Source organism: Anser anser, assembly GCF_964211835.1.
Source record: "Anser anser genome assembly, chromosome: 2".
In the NCBI taxonomy this organism is placed as follows: Eukaryota; Metazoa; Chordata; class Aves; order Anseriformes; family Anatidae; genus Anser; species Anser anser.
In genome coordinates, this window is record NC_139721.1 from 158,783,840 (window position 1) to 158,794,659 (window position 10,820).

The following is a 10,820-nucleotide window of genomic DNA, read 5'->3' on the forward strand; positions in this document are numbered from 1 at the left end:
ATAAATTGTCCAGGTTATGTCTGGGATAGGATGAACAAGTGCAGAATCCTGAAAAACTAGTAAAATGTTTGGAAAAAAAAGTATGCCGTCACCCTGGCAGTTCCAGAGAGACACAAATCACTGCTACATGCTGGGGCCTGGCACATGCTTACTGAGCCCTGTTCAACACTATTCAGCACTATCAGAGAAGGTCTCTGGATCTCATTACAAAATAACAGACACTGCAGCTAATCCAACTTCTGGATTACAAAATAACAGACACTGTCTAATCCACCTCTTACAAACTAAAACATTCGTATGTCAACATTATTTTCCTCCTAAATCCAATATATGGTACCATACCAGCCAGGGTGAAGAAAATTAACTTTATCCCAGCTGAAATGAAGACATTAAAAAAAAAAAAAAAAAAAGAGTAAATAGAGGCTGGGACAGCAACAGAGTTTTTGTTTATTGGGCTAATTTCATCTTTGGTCTTTCTCCTGAACCCTGAAGATAGCTTCATGATTCTAATTATATAGTCTTCAAAATTAAAATAAAACACTGAAAGGAGTTTTCAACCTGTACATGAAAAGACATTGAATCTGATGCCCAGTTGGAAAACAGTTGGAATGTATTCTCCCCCAAAACTTGAAAATATATAATAACCATCATAGTTTAGCCCATGTCCACAGTCATTAATACTTTTTTTTTTTTTCTTCCTCCTTCAAAAAGCATTATGCCACTATTTCCCTAAGGTGAACAAACTGTCTGAGCTGAGAACTATTTCTATAGTACTTAGGTTTGTAAGGAGAGATTACTCCCATGTTATTATGTCATTTCCTCAAATAAGGGACTGTGTTGCAAGATAGACTAGTTAATTATGGTTCCCTTTTCTCTTTAAGCATTCCTGAATTACCACGTTGTGTAATTCCTCAGTTACTACCGTGTAATCATAATAATAATATGTTTCTTGCTCTTCTCATTACTACTGTAACCAATGCAAACAGAACCCCTAATTTTTGGCCAAACTTTTTACAGTTTTAAGCCATCTGCAGAATAACCACAAACTCAGGCTTATCTGTGGTCCCAGGACCACCATGGGCGAACACTTGACTTAACTCATCTTGCGCTGGTGTTAACAGTGCATAGTCAACATCATGACCACCACTTGGGTATTGCTGTAACTTTTGGATTGCACTGAGCTAGCTCCTCTTCCAGTTTGAGCTCCCATTCTGCTGGGAACTGTATACATCTGATTACTAATTTCTAAGTCCCTAGACTTAAGATTGAGGAACAAGAAGAAAATATAAAGAAACTCACCCAAGTTTTGTTTGATGTTCCTTCTGGAGATGACTCACTTTAATCTAGAAAAAGAATATCATAATTAGACTTTTAGGTTAGGGACAAGAGCCACACTGAGATTTGGACACCTTATTTTTTGCATCTAAATATAGGTATGCAGGAGATGAACTTTCTGGCCCAGGTGCTCAGTTTACTTGTCCTAATATGGCATCTATTGATATTTGAGAAACCTCAGGTTACTGAAGACACCCACACTGGTGGATCTAGGGAGCATCTGTGCTGCTCCTGACCAGATGGAAGCTAAATAGGATGAACCAGAACATCTAAGATATCAATAGCCACATGTGTTCAGGTAACTGAATCCTGTCCCAGATGTCAGAACTCACATTAAAGTCCATGGAGATCTTTTCAATATGTAAGGAGGGAATTTTCCATTAGGAAGGAAAAAAAGAAAAAGTCACTGCCAAAAGAAAGAGATTCATCCATCTCTAATAGGCAGGAGTCAAATCACACAACTGGTAAATCAAGATCACAAGATAGGAGCAATCTGTGTGTTTGCAGCAAAGAGAATAAGGTTTGGTAATGGGCAGCACAGAGAGCAATACAGAAGTACCATGAGGTCCTAAATCACTTTTTGTACTCCTAGTTCCCAAGGTAAAAATAGACTGTGCAGTGGCTCGAAAGAAATTTTGTAAAACAAAAACAAAAACAAAACAAAAAAAGCCTTTAGTTTATGCTTTTCAAAGTAGATTTAATTACCAAAATTTCTTCCTTGGCAAGAAGAATAACAATTTTTATTGGTGATTAGCAGCTGGTAATGAAGTAACTATCTGCCTGCTCTTAATTAAAAGTAAATGCTCCTTCATCTCTGATTTTTACTCAGTGTCTGGTCAGGACAACAGCTGTTAATTAGAATGTAGTAAGAAAAATCATATTTCACTACTGGTCTGTTCAATGAAAATATAAAAACAACAAATATCTGTTTCTGTGGGGCTTTTTCATTTATTATTAACAACCTGCTGCTGTAAATGATTCCCTGTATTGTATGTGGCTGTACTAATAACTGTTCTATTCTTTATTAGTCTTCAGCATTCAGAAACTAGCACATCCTTTGCTACATGCTCTTCTGGCATTCTTTGGCATTAACACTAGTACAAAAAGCCTACTGTCATAACATTTTCCCTAAATCTATCTTAAATCTATGGGAAATTGTCTTATAATGTTATTTTCCACATTTTCTATTGATAATGTATATAAATAATCAATTACATTAACACAGAAATTTATTTGTGTAATTTGTGTAATTTATTTATAATGTGACACTGTATCTGCTCTACACTTTTCATGATCACTCTTGTTCTCACTGTGAGAAGAGGAAACAGAGACACAGGTAGCAGACGAAGTACACTGTGTTCAGCTAACAAATACATAGACTTTAGCTTCCACAAGATCTCTTAAAATGCAGAAAACTCATGCTATCATGGCAATAAGCAGAATTCTCCCAAGTACAGCACCATCTTCTGTCTCCATCAGCAATGTGGTCTACCAAACATTTCTAGCCATGGTCCCCTTACACACATTCTCTGCACCAGTGAGATTAGATGAATCTTTATGAGAGGAGAACAACTCTGGGAGAGGGATCAGCTAAGGACAGGATACTGCTCTTCAGAGTATTGTGTATCAAGCACACAGAGGTTTGCTCCTTACTGAGTGTGACTGACACTCCTGTTCCCCCCAGCTAGTACTTATTTGGTAGGATCTGTTCCATTAAATTCATAGAGGAATATCAAGCTTGATACCTTAATCCTGTTTGTCACTTCAGTGAAGACATTTTGTGATTTTGTAAGATTTTTAACAATTGCATAATGGAGTTCATATTGAAATTCATCTCAATGGCATAGTAAGTAGTGCCAGATTTTTGTTTTCTAAGGGGAAAAAAGAATGTTACTTTCTCCCATTAACTTCTAAAACAAAACAAAACAAAACAAAATCTTTCTTAAAAAAGAAGGAGGAAAAATTAAATAAATTTTCTTGGCCAATTTGAACAGGAAAAGTATTACTGCTAGGGAACAGGAAATATTGCACATGTATAAAGTTACAAATTTATATACCTCAAATCCTCTGTAATTCTTATTTGTTTCAAAGGCCATTTACTCTGCCCACCCTTGAAGAGATCTTTGTTGGTACTGCACTTTGAGGATCAATCTCCTTTGACTGCTGGAAGTCCTTCAAAGCACAGGGCAACATGGCTTGAAGAGATTTCAAGACATTAACCAATCCACTTTCCAGCCCCAAGGCAGTCTCAGTCATCACTCCCATGGGTGTTTTTCAGACACTTTTCAAAAGACCTTAAAAGATGGAGAGTCTACATTTGCTTCCTGTGGTTTATCAAAGGCTTTACTGATTTTACTGTAAGAAATATTTTTTGCAGACATCCCATCCATAACTTTCCTATGGTAGCTTTAGCCAGTTTCTTTTTGTCCTGTCTGACATGGGCAAAATTATTCCTGTTGCATTTCAAAAGGTCTTTTTACAATGCAAAACTTGTCATGTGTCCCCTTCACCTTCTCTTATTTTTGCAAAACCTCTCCGTGCTCACTTTGCTTTCCTTTAGATTCTTTCCAGAACATCGAAGTCTTTCTTGAATGGCACTTCAGAAATAGCTCTAAACATTGACCAGTCCTCTTGTTCTGGACATTTGACTGCCCACCAGTATGAAGCATTGTTTAATACATGTAATAATAGATACCCTCATTTATACACCCAATAATTTTGCCTTTCTGTCCCATAGCATCAACGACATCATTTACTTACCCTTTTATCCACCTTGACCCTCAGATGCTTTCCTGGAGAGCTGCTCTTTAAACAGCAACTTCATCCGTTGTGTTTGTGTACTTGATTTTCTACAGCCCAGTATTGCATTTTGCAGTTGTTTATGTTAAATTATACCCTAAAAATACTCATTTAGAAAATGGATTACTTTCTTCCTTTAATGTTGGAATTGTTGGAATATGACTAGCAGATAATAATGGGCGACGAATCAAGCAAGGACCATTTTTAGATCTTGCAGGTTCTCCATGAGCAATTGATTAAATGAGAACCAAAAGAGAGTAATTTTGAATAATATAATACTAATGTTTCTCTCTGTCTGGAAAAAGTAATTTTGTTGTTGTTGTTGTTGTTGTTGTTAGAAACATTCTGTTCATCTGAGCCAACTTCTCTTTAAAAAATGAAATTAAATTTACTCAACTGAAAAATTTCAAAGCCTTTTTTATTGATTCCAGATAACAACTAGATTTGGAAATGAGTGTTTATTACATTCATCTATTGATGTAAAGCCCAAATAAAAGAGAACAGGAGAAACCGGTAAAAAATTAAAGACAGAAAATTTCTGATGGTCTATACTAGAAATTTTGAAATCTTCTGCAGAACTCATAAGAAATAGGGGAATGTTTTAAAGACAATTTTTATTGATTATTTGATTAATAAATAATTTTGTTAAAAATTTAAACTAATACTTTTGCTATTTTTTTGTGGCACAATAGACGGTCAGTGGTGGACTTTAGACAATAGTTAATCAACAGACAAGTCAAACAAGTGATCGTTCAAAGATTTTACAGAGGAGAACGATGTTCCCACCTCAAAATATGAAATCAACCCATCATAGCTGATAAACATGTACTTTTTTTCTTATTCTTACAAAGAAAACCTTATGTTATAAAGTTTTGTTTTACCGTTATATTCAGGTATTTTTGGTAACAAACAAAACAACAACAACAAAAAAACCTTTCTTTTCAGCTTCTGTTTTTTTTTTAAATTGATTTTTTCCCTGTGAAATAGAAAACTTCCTTCCTCCAAAATTTCTACTTGCACTGAAAAACAAACAAACACGCACACATGCACACACACACATATATATACATATAACTTTTTCAAGCTCTGGGTATTTTTGTAAGTGTCTGATGTCATATAAGTTTTATGAAATGTGTTGTAACTGATGAAGACTTTTGTAGACTATCTGGCAGAATAAATTCTCATTACATTATCATATGAAAACTTACAGCCCTACCACTGAATTGTAGCTTTGACTTTTCTTAACAAGCATATGAAAGGAAACTTTTTAACGTGTAAATAAGAAAGTCAAGTCAAACGTCACTGACTTAACCTTTGAGTGTACTTTGTAAAGACAAAGGCAATAACTGTACATGATGTATCTGCTTCAACCTATAGTTTTCCATAGTAGATTGCCATTTTAAAAGCTAAGTAGTCTATTTTGATCATTTACACAGATCATGTGCATGAGTTTATCTCCTATTTCTGCATGTAAAAAACTTTTTTTTTTTTCCTCCCTAAGACAGGTTTTAAATACAGCACTCAAATGACAAGATGTGTGTCTGAAAACATCATCTGATGTTCCCTAGGTAGCCGCAAGATATGGTTTCAGGTTTGTTTCAGTGGCGCTTGCTCTCTCCCAAAACTGGCCCCGGCTCCTCTTCCAAGGGCTGCCTTCTTTGTTACACTGACAGCATTTACAACACACGGTGAGGTGGATGGGGAACTGATTCTTCTGGGGTGAAAAATGTTTATTTCTAGTCTGGATCCTGCTCCAGTTCCCCACTATGCCCACAAATAGCTCTGGCGGGGAGTAAGCAGCCCAAAGAAAGTTGAAAGGGAAGAGGAAAGAAGTGCTGAAGCTAGCGCTGTGGTCAAATAACTGTGCCACAGCCTTACCGCCAAGCTAAAAAATTTATCCCAGTGGAAACAAAATCAATCAAGCATGCTGGTGCAAACCCCTAGTATACAAATGCTTAAACAGATTTAATTTTATTTAACATGATGATGAGTTAATGCTCTACATTTTGTGTTATGTTGAAACAGCTTTTATTAAAATCCATGAGTTCATTGCATACAAAATACAAGTCAAATAATCACCATTCCACACTGTGTTGGAAAGAAAAAATAATTTCCCTGCATAATTATGACTTTGCATATTTTTGTTCTTCAGTATTTAAATGATAATTCAAAGCTCCATTTCTAAAACTTTTTGAAAGTCTGGATTGTGTTGCCCTGTTTCAAGCATTCCTTTTTTTTTTTTTTTGTTAGAAACTAAACATTCATCTGTCACGTCTGCACAACAAAATTGCCTATTCTTGGAGCTGTGGTTAAATGACTTAGACCCAACTTTCCTCCCCCCCTCCCCTCCCACACCTTTCCTCTAAATTTCAATAGTTTTAAAGAATCGTCATGGCAATAAGAGCCTCTGGAAAGACAACCTTAGAGACAGAAAATTCCCATTTATTCCACAGTAGATTTGCCTGCAGTATTACAGACTTCATCATGATGGTATCTGCCCATGGGTCTGACCTTGGTAGACCACAAACGTAGTTCTGAGTCCATTTCCACTTAGTTTTGGCCATGCTAATGGGACTAACAATTTCAGGGCAAAATGTTAATTGTAGCTTTTTTCTCAATGCCGAATTTTAATACCTTTTTTGGGGCATGAAAGTATAGCAGCGTCTTCCAAGAAGCCTTGACTATTTAATTCAAATTGTTTGTTTAACTTCAGAAATGTCAGTAAAATAAGTTGTTACTGTCTCTTTTTTTAGTGTAAAATGGTACGGTCTTGACAAATTCATTTATTGTACACTTATTAGGGCTTCCTCCAGGTTTCCAGTGGCATGAGACAATTATATATTACTAATTGCTGTGGAAATGTTCTTCATAATTCTTATATTGTATTGTGTTGGTTAATGTTTTGTACCATAGGTGAAATTTAGCCCAACCACCCAGCACCTTGTATGCTATGAATCCAGCCTTGTATGTCAGTGGAAGAAACAATTTACTCTCTCAAATGTCTAAATGCAACTGCAGTAGCATGGTGGTTAAGGTGACAGGAGATAAGACTGAATCTTGCTTAAACCAAAAAAAGTTGTGAATGAATACCGAGTTTTCAAGGACAGGAATTAAAGACAAAGTCTAAAATAATTACAACCTTGCTCTTGTTGCCTGAGAAAATATAGCCACTATCTAGTGATGCCACCTAGCTTTGGGTAAATTGTTTTTACATTTTTGTGCCTATTCACTGTATCACAATCTCCACCAACTAAATGTGAATTGGGTCCTACCAAACCATGCCAGCCACAGACAAAATGGTTTAAATAAAATACATAGCTGCATTTTATCTTTATTGGACTGATCTCTGTGTAAGTGTCCTTGTGGTCTCAGTAACGGAGATGATCATGCAGAGAGAGAAAAAATGGGAGGAAAAAAACAGGTTTTAGAACCATTTGGGGGTGCTCTTCTATGTGTAGGGAGAAGATGGAAGAATCGGTGGGAGGGCTGGGAGCAGGCAACAAGCTGCTATGTAAGCAGCTGGCAGCTTACAAACTGAGTTGGTAGCACAAGCTGGCCTAAAGCCATTCCGCAAAGAGCAACAAGAGAATCCTTGAAAGAGCTGTGAAAATGTCAGGCTTTCACCTTTGGAGATCCCGTGGGGAGAAGCATATTTCCTTCGCTGCATATTCAATCTCTCCATTGCAGCTCTGCCATCGTAAAGGCAATCTGCCACAACTAGAAAGAACTTAGCGGAGAAGCATCATGCACCAGGGAGTACATTGATCATGGAAGTCAGAACAACAAGGGGAGAGAAGATGTAGTAATTACTGATGCATCAAATAGTTGTCTCTGCTCAGGAGAAGTGTGGGACTGGACTTGCAGGGGTGGTGATATTCAAGAGTGAAAAGCTTGGATAGAGCTGGTGGGAAGTGATAACTTTTGTCTGTGCTTGTGGCATACTAGTCCTTCAGATGTGCTTTTATGGTGAAATGAAGAAGCTCAAAGTTCTGCAAGTTATTGAGGAAACTTTTTTTTTTTTTTAAATGTCAAAATCGTCATTTTTTAAGCAAAAAAGGACACATAAGTCCATCTTTCTTAGACAAGTCCTTCTTAATCACAAACAGCTGCAAATTTGCACAGAACAGCGACAGTAGGAAGGAACTCATTTTAATGGAATGTCTGTGCTGCAGATTGGCAAAATAATGTTAAAAAATCAGAAAAGCAGGGTTTTCCAAAATGAACCATGGTCACGAGTATTTCAGTATGGTGAATTTCAGAGTGAGCAAAATCTCTCTGTGTCAGTGCTTCCTGACCCTAAAAAATTGAAGCCTTTTCAGCTGTCTTACATAGGGCTTTCTATGTGCTCTGGTGCATTGGAAAGTGGTAAGCAATGTCTTCTCTGTGTTTTTTTTTTTTTTAGGCATGACTTCGACAGCACTGAATAAACACTTCAGATATTGTGGCTGAAATGGAAATTTCTGATATGTACACCAAAAGCTTACTCACAAGCAACTTTTTTTTTTTTTTTTTTCCTAATACTCAGGCCAAAAAAGCGCATCCCTGTGAAATGTTGAGGTGTAACTCATATGAAGCAGGACTGTTTATGATTCTGATTCAAACACTAGTCGACATGGCTGTAGGCCACACTATCTCTAGACCATTTGTGATATAGTCTGAATATGAAGACTATTGGTCTTAATAGCACATATTACAGGAAGCCTGATGGATGCTCAGCCAAGGATTTTCCTTTAGTCTGGAATCTCTGTGGAGAGCAAAGGAGTGGGAATGTAAAGGGGAAAGGAGAGGCTATAACACAGCCTCTACTGGCATGAGCTTGTGACGACAGCAACCATTGCTACAGTTTTACAAGATTTTCAAGTAATACAACAATATTAAATATTGGTAAGACTGCTAAAACTCCCTGTCCTAGTCTTACTGCTGACAGCACTTTGAGTAGGGCAAATATTCAGCCATCTACCTCCTCAAATAGTAATTTGAGGTAATCAGTAAAATACTGGTAGGAATTTAATATTGCTACCAGACATTATTTTGAAATCATGTGCCATGATGAATTAAGACACTGTAGGTTAAAGTTCTCTTACCAACTTTTTTCATAGCCTTGCCAGATGAAAAAGTAAATGTAACACTATGGGTTGATATTTTATTTTTGTTTTTATTTTTTCATGATATTCCTCTGCAGGGAGATCTTTTGGCTCTCCAGATTTTGTAGCTTCTGAAATGAGATTAGGAAAAATATAGAAATTTGACCATGACAAAAAGCACTTAAGGGTGTTCATTTACAAAGTCTAGAGCTTAACCCTCTGAAACCAGATGAAGAAAGTTGGCAGTAACATAGCTCTAATTTTGTTTTAGACAGCTCTGTGAAAGCTTCCCCAATTTAGGCAGTGTAAAAGGCTCTGGGGAAAAAAATCCTTATGCACACACTGAGAGTAAAGCTTGCCAACTTCAGCTCTCCAAAGATACTTTCTGTACTGCACAGGCTCACTTCCCTTGCAGCTCCAACTTGCAACCAAACCCTGACTGCTTCATCACCACAGACGTTTCCAAGTGTAGTTCAGGTGCACGTAAGCACAACTTTGGGTGTTCTCTATGGCTGTGGTGGCTCTAGGAGCTGGGCAGCTCCTTTCCTAGGTCTTGTCATTCCCCTACCCAAGCTGTGCAGACAAACAGTAAGAAGCCACGTGATTTAACTGCAGAAAGGTGAGAAATGGAGAAAAAGCAGTGTTAGAGGTGAAAACAGGTGTGTAGGGTAGACCATTGGGGGAAGATGGAGCTGGGGTTAAGGACTGATTATGAGGAATAGCATGATATGGAGAGAAAACAGCAAAGATCAATATTTAAAAGTATTTTATATCTTGTGCCTCTGCTTTTGCCATATTAACATTTGCTTAATGTTGATATGGAATTTGGTGTCCTTCAAGACAGTATGTACTGATAGACAAAATTTCATATATACACAAGATGGCTAGAATACATCAGATACATCAATACATCACTACATCACTTTATGGCATCTAGATGTTACACACGTAGCACCGAGTGAAACTGCCTTTTTTGTCAATAAAGCAAAATGGGCATTTCTGGAGTGGCATTCATCTGACCTGTCTTAAAGCTCATGTTTGGCTGAGATGAATGAAGGGAGTGTATATATTTCTGTATTCTGAACACAGAGGATTATTGGTTCAGATTTAGACACTGAATGTTCAAAAGTCTGAAACAAAGTGAGATGACAAAGTGAGATGATGTGAATTTTGCCTTCAAATCAACGTACAAAATGTATCCAGCACAACTTGTGTTCACATGTTTGTGAGTAGATTTTGACCTTGTTTTTTAAAATGTAGGACCATGGTTATTATATTCCATATAAACATGCCCACACACAGATACAGTGAAGCTACAGAAAGAAGCATGTTTTCTTAAAATAAATTGATATTAACAATAGCTGTTAGGAGATTTTTTTTTATTTTTTTTTATGTGAACCATGCTCTTATTATGCAGAATTAGCAATATTTTGAACTGTTTGTCCCTCTTAAAATAATTTTGTGTTACAGAGAAGAAAAAGAGATGCCTCTCCAACTCTCATAATGTTGGGAACAATCACTCAAATAATCCATTCCAGCCTTTGAACATGAAGTAAAAAAAAAAAAAAAAAAAAAAAAAGAGAGAGAGAGAGAGAGAGAGAG

At 36.7% G+C, this 10,820-nt stretch overlaps 1 long non-coding RNA gene across 3 annotated transcripts in view; it reads right to left on the reverse strand.

The window, feature by feature from the left end:
- LOC310894863 overlaps positions 1–10,820 on the reverse strand; it is a 38,028-nt gene that overhangs the window by 3,429 nt on the left and 23,779 nt on the right. For 2 of the 3 annotated variants that reach the window (XR_014580245.1, XR_014580246.1), the window contains exon 5: positions 1,300–1,343. This is a non-coding gene — a long non-coding RNA (uncharacterized lncRNA). Of the gene's footprint in view, positions 1–1,299; positions 1,344–8,817; positions 10,758–10,820 lie in introns of those variants that run through there. The other variant, XR_014580247.1, reaches the window with a different exon arrangement.